The sequence below is a fragment of the Antechinus flavipes genome, chromosome 6, assembly GCF_016432865.1.
Source record: "Antechinus flavipes isolate AdamAnt ecotype Samford, QLD, Australia chromosome 6, AdamAnt_v2, whole genome shotgun sequence".
In the NCBI taxonomy this organism is placed as follows: domain Eukaryota; kingdom Metazoa; phylum Chordata; class Mammalia; order Dasyuromorphia; family Dasyuridae; genus Antechinus; species Antechinus flavipes.
In genome coordinates, this window is record NC_067403.1 from 150,282,501 (window position 1) to 150,297,864 (window position 15,364).

General features: G+C 37.3%; 1 long non-coding RNA gene and 1 pseudogene across 1 annotated transcript; both read right to left on the reverse strand.

Moving 5' to 3' along the window:
• Window positions 1–4,201: 4,201 nt before the first annotated feature.
• On the reverse strand, window positions 4,202–4,683 carry LOC127541452 (low molecular weight phosphotyrosine protein phosphatase-like; annotated as a pseudogene).
• Window positions 4,684–8,248: 3,565 nt separating this feature from the next.
• LOC127540462 (uncharacterized) lies at window positions 8,249–10,422 on the reverse strand. The gene is made up of 3 exons (XR_007948154.1): window positions 10,094–10,422; window positions 9,514–9,686; window positions 8,249–8,706 (listed from the first exon to the last, which is right to left on the reverse strand). It is a non-coding gene; the product is annotated as an uncharacterized LOC127540462 (long non-coding RNA).
• Window positions 10,423–15,364: the final 4,942 nt, after the last annotated feature.

Sequence of the window (15,364 nt, forward strand, 5' to 3'; positions counted from 1 at the left end):
GATTAAGAATATATATAAAGGTCAAGAGCTCACTAATTAGAAAAGATTATGGTGAATGAATATTAGATTTTCTTCCCTGGAGAGAGGAATCTTCTTCTAACTCGGCAGGTATAGGAAAAGAGAAATTTTAAAAGCAACACTGATAAAGTCCCATACCACTCACGTTGGGCCTGGGCCAAGAGAATTTGAAATAAGGAAGTGTTCCTTACCTTTCACTCCCCTGGGGATTCTATATTGTTTGGTATTAACTACATGGCATTATGTATATAGGATGTTAACTAGTTGGGAAATATTTCCATTTGGCAAACCCATAGAGCCTTTGCTGACAGCAATCTGCAAAAATACTGACTATTCAGAGCTCGTGATAGCCCTGCCCTCCATGACTTCCTTTGGATGGTCCAAATGGGACTGAGGTTTTAGGAGATGCTCTACCTGGGGTCCTCAAACTATGGCCCTCAGGCCATATGCAGCCGCTGAGAATGTTTATCCCCTCATCCAGGGCTATGAAGTTTCTTTATTTAAAGGCCCACAAAACAAAGATTTTGTTTTTACTATAGTTTGGCCCTCCAACAGTCTGAGGGACAGTGAACTGGTCCCCTATTTTAAAAGTTTGAGGACCCCTGTTAGGCTTTCTTCTACATTGCTATTGTTCAGTGGTGGATGACTTTTTCATGACCCCTTCTTTCTTTATCTTGGCAAAGATACTGGAATGGCTAGCCATTTCCTTCTCCAGCTCATTTTATAGATAAGGAAACTGAGGCAAACAGGGTTAAGTGACTCCCCCAGGGTCACACAGCTAGTAAGTGTCTGAGGGCAGATTTGAATTCAGGCTGGCACTCTATCCACCGTACCCCCAGCTGCATTAATTTAAATGGGATTAAAGGGTTTCTGATATCTTTGTTTTAGATTTCATAATAGAGATTTATTCATAAGGCCCCCATAAGTTGGGCATCAAGCACTTGTTCAACTTTGTCTTTCAAGAGTCATACCTAGGAGAGGAGGTGTCTTCCCAATTTACAGAGCAGCAGACACTGTTCCTCTTCCCACCGCTGAATTCACTTCAAATTTCACCAGTCTATCAGCCGGAAGCTGTATGATTGAATAGTGGAGGAGATTAATAGCTAAAGTTATTCTGAATAGAGTTTTACCTAGAAAGTGGGATCTAACCATTGGAGTTAGTCTAGTCTGGTCACAAAGTATGGCAAGGTTATATGGGGAAAGAGAGGTTAGGGAATACATACAATCTACCAAACCCATTTCCTTTAGAAACTTCAGTTCCTTTTTTGAAGATCTCCATTGGGAGGAGGCTATACCAGACACTCGTCTTTATGGGACCCGATACACGTATAGGGACAAAAGTCAGTTTTCATGTGGAGCAGAGTGGACAATGTCTGGCCAATGGCATAAGACCTAGGAAATAATTTGATTTGCTAAGGCAACTGCAGGCAATGGTGAGCTAAAAACTAGCTACAACAAACTTACTGCTTGAGTTCTCTAAGTTGATAATTTTGTACGGCCCACAAATGATGTTAAAAATATCCAAATGGCCCTTGGCAGAAAAAAAAATTCCCCACCCTGACATAGAATGTGTTATTGATTCAACTAGCCTTACAACAGTCCTCAGAGAGCTCCTCAAGTCAATGGAACACTGGTTAAAAGAATCTCTGCCTTGATTTCCATTAGACTGCACTTCTCTAGTGTTTTGTCAGGTTCAGTTCTTCATGATGAAAGCCCACCAATGCCCTTCTTTCTTGGTGGAAGAAAGCGCTTTCTTCCTGGAAGCAATAAGAGGATAAGGTTTTTTTGCATAGATTTCCAAGTCTTCTCTTCACTCTCACTCTCTTTCTTCTGTCTTATGCCTCTGTTCTCAGAGAAATGCAGGAAAAAAAGCGCAAATTTAGAGATGTAATTCCCACAAAAGATCTATGATGCAGCCTGTTGCTCTTGAATTCCCTTCACTTGTGCTGTTACCAGCTCCATTAGCTGATACACAGCCTTCATTGAACAGTCCTTAAAATCTGATAACTCGGCCAGTTTATTTTCAGTCTCATCATGCTACCAATCCAATTTGTGCAGGAGAGTTAGTAATAAACAGGGAATTCTGAGCCTAACACTTGGTTTACTCTTTTTGACAACATCCTTTTTTTTTTTTTTAAATAGCTTTTTATTGACAGAACATATGCATGGGTAGTTTTTCAATTTTGTTCCTTGCACTCACTTCTGTTCCAAATTTTCCCTTCCCTCCCTCCACCCCTCCCCCCCCAGATGGCATACAGTCTCATACATGTTAAACATGTTAAAGTATATCTTAGATACAATATATGTGTGCAGATCTGTGCAGTTCTCTTGTTCTGGCAACATCTTTTATATCCATTAAGCGAAGTGCTCCATGAAAATGGAGGTTTACTCTCTGTTCCATACGAATTTTATAAATCACAAGAAGGGCCTTTGTCATAGAGTACTTTAATAATGCTGATCACCTTGCTCTCCCCCACTTAGCAATCTTCCCCCACTTAAACCATAATGTGAGTCTTCTATGGTTGTAGCTAAAGCTATTCTGATAGGGTTCCATCCAGAATGTGGGATCTAAGTGCTCTTGAGCTAGTCTTTGTCCCAATTATCATTATGCTAAGAGTGAGTCTGACTCAAGCCCATATCTGTTCATTCAAGTTCAATGTTGAAATGAAATTAAGTATAAAGTACTCCTAGGGCATTTAGTAGATAAAAAAAGATTCAACTATCCATACTGTAACAATTATCTTCCACAAGGATTCTCTAGCCCTAATTTGGGTAGATGCAGTCCCTTTGTTTCTGTGTGGAAATGTGTCTGGTCAACAAGGCAAGGAAATCATGATTCACATGGTCTTGGGACATCCACCAATCTGAAGGGCCCCAATTCCATATGGGTGAACTCATTCATGCTTTTACATGACCAGGAAGCCACATCAGTATGATTAAAAATGACCAGAAATCTGTTTAAGGGAAAATAACTTGAGCCTTGGTCTTTGGTCCATCAAGTCTTGGGGGACATCTTTGCCACCTTTCAGGATAAAATTGACCTAACTCATGTTATGGAGGAGGGAGGCACTTAAGTTGGATTAGAACCTCCAGGCTCCTGATTGATTCTAAATCCAATAAATTTTTCATTATATCCTGCAATTTTATTTATTTTCATTTTGTGAAGCAAAGATTTCAGTCTAGGAACTGTCTTAATATTACAAATTCAACATTAACGAGGTCCTTCAGTAGGAATATATTGTCAGGTATGTGACATAAGAGCTAAGAAACGATCGGTTTTCTAAAGTTTATACTTTTTAGACCATGATTAGTGTTGAGTTCAGTTTAGGTCTCTGAGTTTTCAAAGTGATAGCAAGGAACTGGAAAAGAGCCAGAGAAAGGCAATAGAAATAATGAAGGATATAGAAAATAATGCCTCTAAGAAAGGTTAAGAAAGTTGTATTTGTTTATACCAGAACAAGACTGATTTAACAAATGTCTTCAAATATATGGAGGATTATTTTGAAAAGTGTTGGCAGTCTGGCTTCCCTCCATCTCTGGAGAAATGGAAACCAGGACAAATAGGATCAAAATGCATCAGGAGAGCTTCATTAGATTGAGGACAGAATTTTTTGGCTTTTAAATCAGTGACATTTCCATTGGAGATCTCTTAAAATATAATCAACAAACCTCTATTAGAGCAGGAAAGTGAAGATGGCGAACTTTTCAGGTCTGTGAATTTGGCATTTTGTAGTCAAAACAAATGTTAAGACAATCATGTAAACAGAAAGGGTAAAAAAAAAAAAAAAAACCCAACAACAACAACAACTATAAACTGAAAGCTATATAATGAACAAGACCAGTCCTGAAGAATATTGAGAAAATGAACCTCCTCTCTTCTTTGTAAACATGGAGAAGTATGGGCATTAAATGCTGCATATGCTGTTATTTTTGCTGAGTGGATGTTTTTCCTTTTTCTAAGTTACAAGCTATTGATCTATGGGTAGGAAATGAGAGAGGGAGACATTTAGCTATAAAGGTAACTTTTTTTAAATGAATAACTTTTTTGCAATATATTATACTTTAATGATATATCAGCTGATATATATATATATGTGTGTGTACATATATATATATATATATATATATATATATATGATGATGTCAATCATTGTTGGCCTTTATCAATAAATGCATGTGAGTCTTAATGAGATTTCTCCAAAAATGCTTTGCAATATACTTCATGCATTGCTCACCTACAGTCTCAAAGTTAGAGTGTTTTCAGAATATGATTCTTCAATAATAAGTTGCTTCTGTGGATCATAGCTTCCAAGAAGTTCAATTTTAGCTTTGCAGTTTTTGACTTGATTAATTTTTCTATTCAAATCTCTTAGATTGCTTTCAATTATACATAGTGTTTAATCAAAGGTGAGGAAATCTTTCGTAATCTGCTTGGCAATATGATTCATGATAATGCCATATTTCTTGATGAGAGTCAGCCCTTGATAATAATCAGCATTTTCTTATTCCTTTTGTAGATATTGCCCCACTATGTAGCTTCCATCTATCTGAAATATTTTGCTCATTTTCAAGTTTCCTAAAAACTGCTTCTTTTATCAATGAGCAACAAATACTATCCAGGCATATAAACAGCACAGACTTGTTCCTCCTAGGGTCATTTTTCATTTCTACTTAAACAATTTTTTAAAGAACTGTGTAAGTACTTGCTATCTGACAAAGATTGATGGGAAATCTAGATAATAATCTGGCAGAAATTAGGTTTCTGTCAAATCTCACACTATTCACACTATTTTTGAAAATATACTCCAAATGGATACCTAGATATAAAATGTCACATCATAATCAAATCAGAGAAGCAAGAAAGAAATTACTTTTTAGAGCTACAGATATGGGAAGAATTTCTGACCAAATAAAAGACAGAGAGGAGCAAATGAAAGAAAGTGGATAATTTCTATAATATAAAATTTAAGTTTGAGCAAAAACAACTAATAGAGCTAAAATTAGAGAGAAAATAGGTAACTGGGGGAAACAATCTTTGTAGCAAGTTTCTCTGGCAATGGTCTCACATCCAAGATAAATAAGGAAATTTATGAGATTAAGATCCATTCCCAATAGAAAAAGGGTCAAAGGACATGACTAGGCAGTTTTCAAAGGAAGAAATGTAAGCCATCACTAACCATATGAGAAAGTTTCTAAAAATTAGGGAAATGAAAATTAAAGCAAATGTGAGGTTCTATGTCACATCCATCAGAATAGCAAAATTTTTTCAAAAAAGGAAAATGAGAAATGTCGAACAGGTTGTGGGAAAAAAAGGCCTATTCTTGGTACAGCTATGAATTGGTCCAGACATTCTGCAAAGTACCTTAGAACTATACCCCAAAAGTTATTAAGTTGTTAAGTTGTCTTTGACCCAGCTATATCATGGCATATAGATGATTCTTAATTTTTTCTTCTCCTTGACTTGTTTTGCAGTCAGTTGTTTTTGCTATGAAATACTATATATTTTCTCCTAGTTTTTCAGTCTTTTGACTTTGTTTTAATAATTTATGGTGTCTCTGGAGTCATTGGCTTCTATTTGATTCATTCCAATCATCAGAGAATTTATTGTTTTGTTAAGGTTTTCTACCTCTTATGCCAAACTATTAATTCCCTTTCCAATTTTTTCTTCCATAGCTTTCATTTCTTTTCCTTTTTTCCCCTCAAGTGCTTTCATTTCATTTATAAAAACATTCTAACCTTTTTTCCCCTTTAGCTATCAAGGGCTCCACCATCCTAGTCCTCTAGACTTGCAATTTAGGTGTTATTCTTGATTCCTCACTATCCTTCAATCACCATATCCAATCTATTATCAAAGCCTATGGATTTCACCTTTGTAACATCTCTTGAATATGTCCCCTATTTTTTTTCTGATAGTGCTACTCTGGTGCAGATCCTCATCATCTCACATTTGGACTTTTGCAATAACCTGCTGGTAAGTCTGCTTGCCCTGTCTCTCCCAACTGTAGTCCATCTTTTATTCAGCTTCCAATGTGACTTTCTTAAAAGTGCAGGTCCAATCATGTCAACCCCCATCCCCTCCACTTCAATGACTCTTTCTTCCTTTTAGGATCAAATATAAAATCCTTGGTTTGGCCTTCAAAGCTCTTCATTATTTAGTTTCTCTATCCCTCACCCCTTTTTAGTTATCTCATACCTTAAACCACCACATCCCATCAGATATTCTTTGATCCATTGACATTGGTCTCTGTGAACAAAATAATACCTTCTTGGCCCCATTTTCTAACTCTATTACTTTTCAAGGTCATCCTTTCAGGCAATTTCTCGATTAATGCTTAGCAATGTGTTCTATGATTGTTGCTGATGTTTTTTGATTTTGATTTTGGTAAGATCTTATTATTTTTGCCTTTGCAAAATTCCAGGGCATTTGCTTCAGTATATGGCTGTGAATTGTAGAATTCCTAGACCTCCAAAAGAATTGTGATATTAGCTCTGTGGTCAAATACCTAGGTTCAGATCTTACCTCCAATATTAACTATGGGATCTGGTCTTTCTGTTCCTCAGTTTTCTAAACTATAAAACGAGATTAAACGAGATGACCTCTTCAGTCTATCCCAGATCTGTGAAAATGGTGTGTGCCAAAATTATACATTTTGAGCTAAAAGGGAACTTACAGGCCTTTATCTTTCTGGAGCCCCAAGCTAAGATCATCCAAGCAGTGTGTCAAGACAGGCTGTGAACTCAGGAATTCTATATGTTATGACTGATTCAAGAATTGGCAGCTACATGGCACAGATGAGGAGTCTAGAAATTGAATTCAAATCTGGCAAAGAAGATGGGCAGATCACACTTAACTGTTGTCTGCCTCAATTTCCTCACCTGAAAAATGGAGATAATAATAGTAATTACCTCCTGGAATTTTTGTGAAGATTAAATGAGAATATTTGCAATATGTATAACAAAGCCCTATATAAAAGTTAATTATTGTTATTATTATTATTAAAATTTCAAAGAAACTATCAGAAAAGGAGGTGGGCCAATTGTAAAGGTCTCTAAGAAAAGAGTATTATAAAGATTATTAGAAATATACTACAAAGATAAAAAGGACTCAGGAGTGTATGAAGTAAGTTGGTTTATTTACAGTTCTTGCAAGAAATGGGTGATCTTTAGACAGTCCCTAGACGGGAATGTGGGGGGAGAGGGGGGCAGTCCCTAGACAGATCCATGTTTATAGATGGAATGAGCCTTTTAATATTTATCCTGACGCACAAAGTCCTTCCCTCATCATCCCAAATGGCTGAGGAGGATGAAATTAACAGACTTGTTGGTCCTCTCATTGCATGTTACTCTGAGATGTTCCTCCCTGCCTCATCATATAATCCATATTCAAAAATGGCAGAAAACTTTGGAGGAGAAGTTAATATTAACTCATTATTCATGAAAACTTAATGCTTGCAATTACCTTTTACCCACTTCTTGTTTTGGGGTGATTTTTATTAGTTTATCAGTTCAGCGACGCAATAGCTATTTTTGTATAACTCAGTCAGCTAATATGACCTTTCTCTAAGTCTTAGTCCCAATATGGAAATAGAATAGAAACAAGATCAAATTAGATGGGTTTTGCAAACCTGAAAACTTATTATGGTTTTAGTTATTGCTATTATTATTAGTCTCCCAACTCTACTGCAGAGAGTTCAACTCTATTGGGCTGGTTTACATTGTTTAAATGTCAAATATATGTTTGCTAAAAAGGCTATTTTATGGAGGACTCAAACAGGGCAAGTGCTTGCGTGGTCAGAAAAAAGTGATACAAGGACACTCATGATCTCTTTTAAGAAGTTTAGAATTGATCATATGACATGGGAGACATTGGCGTAGGACCGCCTAGCATGGTATGCCCTCATCAGAGAAGATGCTGTGTTCTGTGATCAAAACAGAATTAGATTAAGTGCAGAAGAAACCAGAGATGCACAAAGTTAGATGATCTACTCCAAATGTTGATATGGACTATTTGTGTCTGATGCGCTAGAGCATTCTGAGCTCTATTGATCTGATCAGCCATAAACAGACACATTGTAACTCCACTCTAACATAGTGATATCCTTTCGGTCCTCGTTGAATATGATGGACAACAATGACAACCACTGTACCATGTGAGCATGACTCCCAAGACTCCACTGCAATCGTGCTGAGCTTAAGCAGGGGTTCTATAGCAATATGAGAATGTGCTAGCTTGGGGTGTAGACTTTTAAATTTTAATATGTATTATTTACACATCTTTAAATCAACAAAACAATAAATCAAGGACAGACTTCTGAAGAATAAATGCTCACACTGGAAATTTAACAATAAGCTTTTGCAGGCTTAGTAGAGCTAGCTCTAGTACTACTGATGTGGTTAGTGGCAGAGCTGAGAGTTGAAGTATGAGAATTCCCTTCTGATCAGCGCAGGTTCAACGTGAAAGAATTCAAAAGGAAGTTTTATTGTTGGCACTGAGAAGCCAGTTTTGCTAGGAAGACTGACTTCCTCAGTGGCAAAGTCCTGGTAGGGAAATAGAGGTCCTAGCAAAGAAATCCTGGCAGAGAAATAAAAAGGGGTTATCGCTGAGAAGAAAATGTCTTCATAGAGGGCAGGAGTCCTGGCAGGCAGCAGAGACGTTCCTTGACAAGGCATAATCCTGCTTCAGACATTCTGCAAGGTAATGAGTTTAAAATTACTTTTTAATAGGAAATCTGAAGTTTCAATTGAATGAGATTCCTTCAATGTTGTCACTGCCCCCCAGGTCTAGATTGCCAGTTAAATGAGACCCTTTCATTCCAGCAACTAGGAGTGGTCCTGGACCACCATTTTCAGCTCAATAAAAATATTAGGTCCAGATCTCCAGCTAAAGGAGACCTCTTAAATTCGAGCTAAGTAGGGAGTGGTCCTGGACTAATCTTAATGAAACCACTTACCTGCTCTGAAAGGTGGGTCTCTGTCAGAGGAGAGTTTCTCAGAGTTAACCCCATGGCTTCCCCCTCAGAGTCAAAGAGGACAGTTTCAGGGTACCCCTCAGCCCCACCTCACTACACACACACACACACACAGAGATATGTACATACTCTAAGGGATAACAGTCTGCCAGAGTAACCTGATAACCATAGAAAATTAAGACTTAACAAATGGGACATTGGGTAAATACTCAGGAGAAGATATGTGGGAGGTCATAGACCAGAATAGCACTGGATGAGAAGGTACCTCATGGGTGGTGATCTGCATTGATGGAAATTTGAGGGGAAAAAAAATCAGATTCTTATAAAATCTTTTTTTTTTTTTTTTTTTTTTTAAAGAGCCCTAACACTCTCCATTGTCCCAGTTGTTCATTTCTCAGAGCCAAACCCAAAGGCTTAATCCTGCTATGTCAACAGAACAGGAAACATGCTAGTGGTGAGGAATATGTCATTTGTGATCAGGGCTCTTTTGGGGGACTGGGGAAATTTTGGTCCCAGAAGTTTATACCTCATGGCTTTGAGCCTCCCTTTAATCCTGTCTCTCTTCCATCCGGCTTTCTTGGTTTTAATCTCCAGATTCTAGCTCCAACAGGGCTTTATCTGTTTTCCCCAAGGCTTTTTAAAAAAGGTTTCTCATATGCATTTCCCCTTCCTTTTCTCACAGAGAATTCCATCAAAGAACTGCAACTCAGAAGGAAAAAAGTAACAATAAAAGAAATCCCAAAAGGAGTGAGATTTGCTTTGTAGGCCCCTTGCCAGCCCTCTAAGTGGAGGTGGATGCCTCTCCTCCATCCCCTCCCCTTCCCACACCCCTCCGCCTCCACCTTCCCCTCCCAAGCCAGCTTGCCCCAGATGTTCTCTCTCCGCTGTGTTTCTTCCTGCCTCTCGGTGTGACTCCATTCCCTTGACTTCCAGGGGGCTTATGTAAATTTCCTCTGGGTCTCAGCTGCTCTAGACTCCTCAGATCCCTTTATCCAATGCCAACACAAAATCTTAATCCCGTTCTGAATCTTTGCCACTCAGCTCCGGAGGAGTTTGCCTCCCAGGCTCAGAACTTTCATCCATCCCCTCCTGGAGAGGCCATTTACCTGTTTGTTTTTGTCTTTTCTCAAGAGACCATGGTCAGGGGCATAGCCTCTCTCCGATTCTTCTTTGGCTTGGAAAGTTGTTTTTCTGTGTTTACTGGAACAGACATTCTGGATCCATCATCTTCACTTCTTCCTTTTCCAATAAATGAATAGAATTTTTTTCTCAGGATTTGCTCATTTCCAGTGCTTTTGACAATCGTTGGAACAAAAAGCCCAGAAAGCAAATTAGTGCTCTCTCTCTCTCTAAACAAGCTGAATTCCTGTTTCCTTAATAGGCATCTCAAATCAAAAGACCTTAGCTTTAGAATTAGAGGGACCTTAGAAATTAATAATCCAACTTCTCCCTCCTTCTTTCACAGATAAAGAGACTGAGACCAAGAGTCAGGTTGAGTTATCCTAAAATCACACAGGCAGTGAATTACCAAATTGGGATTAGAATTAAAATCTTCTGACCTTAAATCTAAGCAGTAAACTCTGCTGTTTACTTGTAGCACCTGGAGCTACCCCCTAATTGGTACGCGGATTCTGAGACAAGGCTACTCCAGGTTCAAGTGGCGCTTTGTGTCTGCTTCATTTCAATATTGTGACTCATGGGCTGCCATGAAGTCTTTGCTTTTACTAGTCCTCTCTCAAGTATAATTCATTCAAAGACATATGATAAAATATCACAATAAAAATAAGTACCTAGAATATTTCCTCTTGTAATCAGAGGCAGGTGATCATCAATGGGATCCTAAAATGATCAATACTAATTCTATATAATTTTATTTTTTGTATTTTGGCAAGGCAATTGGAATTAAGGGACTTGCCCAGGGTCACACAGCCGGTATTAATTGTCTGAGGCTTGATTTGAAATCAAGTCCTCCTGACTCCCACGGTCAGCTCTCTATTTGTGCTATCTAGCTGCCCCTCTATATCATTAAATTGATCCTATTTATGATTAATTGGCTTTGGTCCTGTAATTGTTTAAGTTATGGCTCTAGCTGGGGCTAAGTTCAGAAATTCAGTTTTATTGCTTATCACTATTCTTTCTTGCCTCAAGAAATTTTGCTAACTTTGGGGGATGCATGTGAATACAGGGGAGTTCTAATATTTTTATAATTCCAAGCTATCCTTCAAGAATGTCTGGTTTCATATTTAACATGTATTGGTCCACCTGCCATCTGGGAGAGGGGGTAGGAGGAAGGAGGGGAAAAATTGGTTCAAAAGATTTGGCAATTGTCAATGCTGTAAAATTATCCATGCATATAACTTGTAAATAAAAAGCTATATTAAAAAAAAAAAAAGAATGTCTGGTTTATTGTCCAAGATATCTGGATTATTATCTTGCAGGATACTCAAATAATGAACTAAAGACTAAGGTCTTTGGAACTTAGTCACTGGGAAGAAGGAGGGAGTCATTGCTGGGCCCCCCATTATCAGACTTCCAATCAATCATGTTGTTCCCCATGCCTTAGCTCTGTAACAATCATATTGTTCCCGGAGCCTTAGTTATTTGATGATGTTACCTACCCTGTTCTGTTCTTTATGCTATACTCTCCAAAATCTATAAAAGAAAATGTCCTCCTCTTTGGGGGGAGGCGGAGGTCCTCAGCTTCCCATTTATTGGTAAATGTATACTTTACCGACAAATTGATGATGCCCAGAATTTTTGTACCTCAGTTTACCTTATTTCAACTGTTACACTACACATACCATCAATCTGAAAAGTGGCTACATTTAGAGTAAGCAAGGGGAAATGCTGCTCATGTCTCTGACATTTGTCTTCAGGTGATTTGTTATGTTGCTCCTGCTCTCACCAAGTTTCTGCTTAGCATTACTCTATTAGTCTTGTAGTTGCTATTGGTCAACTTCCAAGTGTGTTTCCATTGAGTATCTAATTTTGAAGTTTTTCTTGTCTTCCAGATGCTCACCTCAGATAGGATGCTCTTTACCTCATGGAGGTTAAATAGACTCTACCATAGTCTTTTAATTTAAGCCCTAATGTTTTCTCCATAATAATTCTTTAGGAAATAAAGTTTTCTCAAAATAACTCCTTAGAAAAACTGAAGTCATTGGACTTGATTGGAAAAAAGGTGTGTTGCTTTCTACCTATCTGTTTCTTTTAGAGCATAGGCAAGAAAAGGCTTTCTGTTCCAGAAGAGTTTTTGCAAAAACTATCTCTTAGTTTCCTGGCTTTCTTCAAGATTCAACTCAAATCCTACTTTGTGGAGAAAGCCTTCCCTGGTTACCCTCCCTCACCCTCCATCCTCTCAGAGTGACTTCACCTCTGACATTATCTACTCAGTATATATCTTGTTCCTACTTAGTAATTTACATAATCATCTTTCCCATTTTAAAGTGAGATTCTTGAGGGCAAGGACTGTTTTTGCCTTTCCTAGCATCTCCATTGCCCAGGGCCTGATCTATAGTAAGCACTTAATAAATACTGACTGATGATTTGGACCATGGAGTTGAATCAGTCCCATATAACTGGTTCCTTTTGGCTTATTTCTATTTTTGAACTATATTTTCTGGTTACAGAGACCTGTAAATCTGTCAGAGACCCATTCCTCCATTCCCCTCCCCTTATAGCTTAGAGCTAGAAAGTCTATAGAGTTCACTGTTTAATTCCTAATTGGGAATCCTGTGCCCTCAAACTCATTGAAGCTGATCATTATTAAAGAAATTCCACAGAGCTCTATGGGTCTGATCCTCTGATGTATCTTTGAGAATTTAATTAAAAATAAACCTCATTTGCTTTTTAATGAATCTAGATAACAGCAAAAGCCTAGGAGGCAAGGTCAATGTCCATTTCCTCCAACTTTGTCAAGTCAGGTAATAAACATTTATTACTAGGTACCTACTAAGTGCCAAACACTATACTAAATACTGAAAATACAAACAAAGGCAAAAGACAATTCCTGTTCTCAAGGAACTCATAATATAATAAAATGACACATAAGAATGATATATGTATGTAGGGGATAGGTATGGCTTGGAGACTGATGAAGTTCTGAGAAGTACAGCTGAGTGGGAAATTAAGAGACAGATGGCCTGAGCCCTGGCCTCTATTTATGGAAGATCTAAGAGGACTTCTTTGTTTTCCATGAACCAACCTCTCCAATCAGAGGATGATGACTGATCTTGAAATGTCTATCTACTTATCTACCCATCTTTCATATGTTATTTTATATAGAGAGAAATATGCATACACATGATACATATATGTATCTGTGTATATATGTGTGTGTATATATATAGAAAGAAAGAAAGAGAGAGAGAGAGAGACTAATAATGCCCATTTAGGCTTTGAATCCCATTTACCCTGCCTGAATGACTTAAATTTTGTTATTTATTTAATTTTTAGTTTGGTTTTACATTTTGATTCTTTAATTTTTCTTGATTTTATTTTTCTCATCTGAAAAACAAGTGATGGAAAAGATCATAGATTTAGACTTGGAGAAGACTTCAAAATTGTCCCATTATTTTAATTTTATTTTTTAAAATGTATTTATTTAAAACTTAAATACAAAATAATTCTCTATTTTGAAAATAGGAAAAAAAACAGAAAAAGGAAAAAAATTGTCACGTGCACAGCAAAACATGAGAGGATTCAAAATATGAACAATAAATTTCCATTTCAAGAAAGTATATATAACAATAGAACACGTGGTATTCAGAATTGTCCTTCCTTTCTTTGATTCCTTGTAGTTTTTCTTTTGTTCTCAGCTGTGTACTTTTTACTTTATTCTTTTCCACCCTTCCCTCCTCACAACCTCCCCCAAACAGGCTACAGTTAAACATATATTTATGCACAAATCTACATACATACATATGTAGACATGCATATATATACACCTGCATATTTATTCATATACATAGACACTTATATTATACACAAATATCTTCATGTATATGTGTGTGTGTGTGGGGGAGGTTATACTATGCTTATTTGTCCTGTTTTTCTAATGATGGATAACAGCCTCATTTTTAGATTCAAATCCTTCCATATTTTTTCTAAATCTACCAACTCATCATTTCTTTTGCCACAGCAATATTCCAACTTTATACTATTTTCAATAGTCTAAAACAATATTTATAAGGCTGACATATAATGTAGTTTCCCTACTTTCCTCTTTAGATTGAAACTATGTTAACTTTAACTTTGTCTGAGTTCAATGATTATCACCCCTGCCTTTTTTTTTTCTAATAAATTCTACTCCTGATCATTATTATTATGTTTATATGTATTTCTTGTTTCCTCTCCCTGCTAAGGCTTCTACTCTACTTTTGGCTAGCTTACCTTGCTAATTACTTAACCTTCCCACATCTCCCACTTCCATCCCAAAAAGGATACCTCTCTTATCCCCCTACTTTTTCCCTCCCTCTTTATCCCATTCCCTTTAATCTGCATAGCCCTTTCATTTAAAGTCAAGGAAACTGAGGTCTAAATAGGGAAGTCATTTATTCAAAGTCACATATATATAGTTCACCAGCTCTAAATTCTATGTCTTATAACTTATCTTCTCTACTAGTTTTGTTTAACCTTTTTTTATTGGGGGGGGGAGGGGAAGGGGGGAAGAGGAACAATAAATAAAATAATAAAACATTCAAAATCAAATGCTGTAAAATTATAATGATGAAGCCTTGCCTCTGTGTGGGACAAGACCACCAGCTCAAATAAATCAAATAAATTAAGGAGATTTCTCAAGGCAAAAGCAGAAAGGAATTTTCTTATGCTTTTGTGAGAAAGGGTGTCTCCCTCCCCACAAATAGTTAGGCAAGGAGAGACAAGACCCAATTAACAGACAAGAATTATATAGGGCCCTGATTAGCTAGGACAAATATATAACCTCACATTCTAAGTTATAAATGAGGAAAAGCTTTCAACCCAACTACATTTTTAGGATTACTAAATTACCTTACATGGGATTTTCAATGCCAAGGTGGCCCCAACTTAGTCTCACAAAGAAAAGATCTTGACTGGGATGTGAAACTGTGTTCCCTTTAATCTGTAAAATTAATCACTCTGAAATTGTGTCACCTTTTGATTGGGACAGGTCCTTTGTGAAAGAATTTATGAACCAGAAGAGTTTTAGGTGGCAAAAAGGGAAGTTTATTGCTGCACAAGAAGCCAGCTTTGCTAGAAAGACTGACTTCTTCAGTGGCAAAGTCCTGGCAGAGAAATAACAAAAGGTTTTTCCCTGAGAAGAGGGTCTCTCTATAGTGGGCAGAAGTCCTGGCAGTCTTTGGACATTGTGCAAAGAAGTAAATTTAAAATTGCCCTTT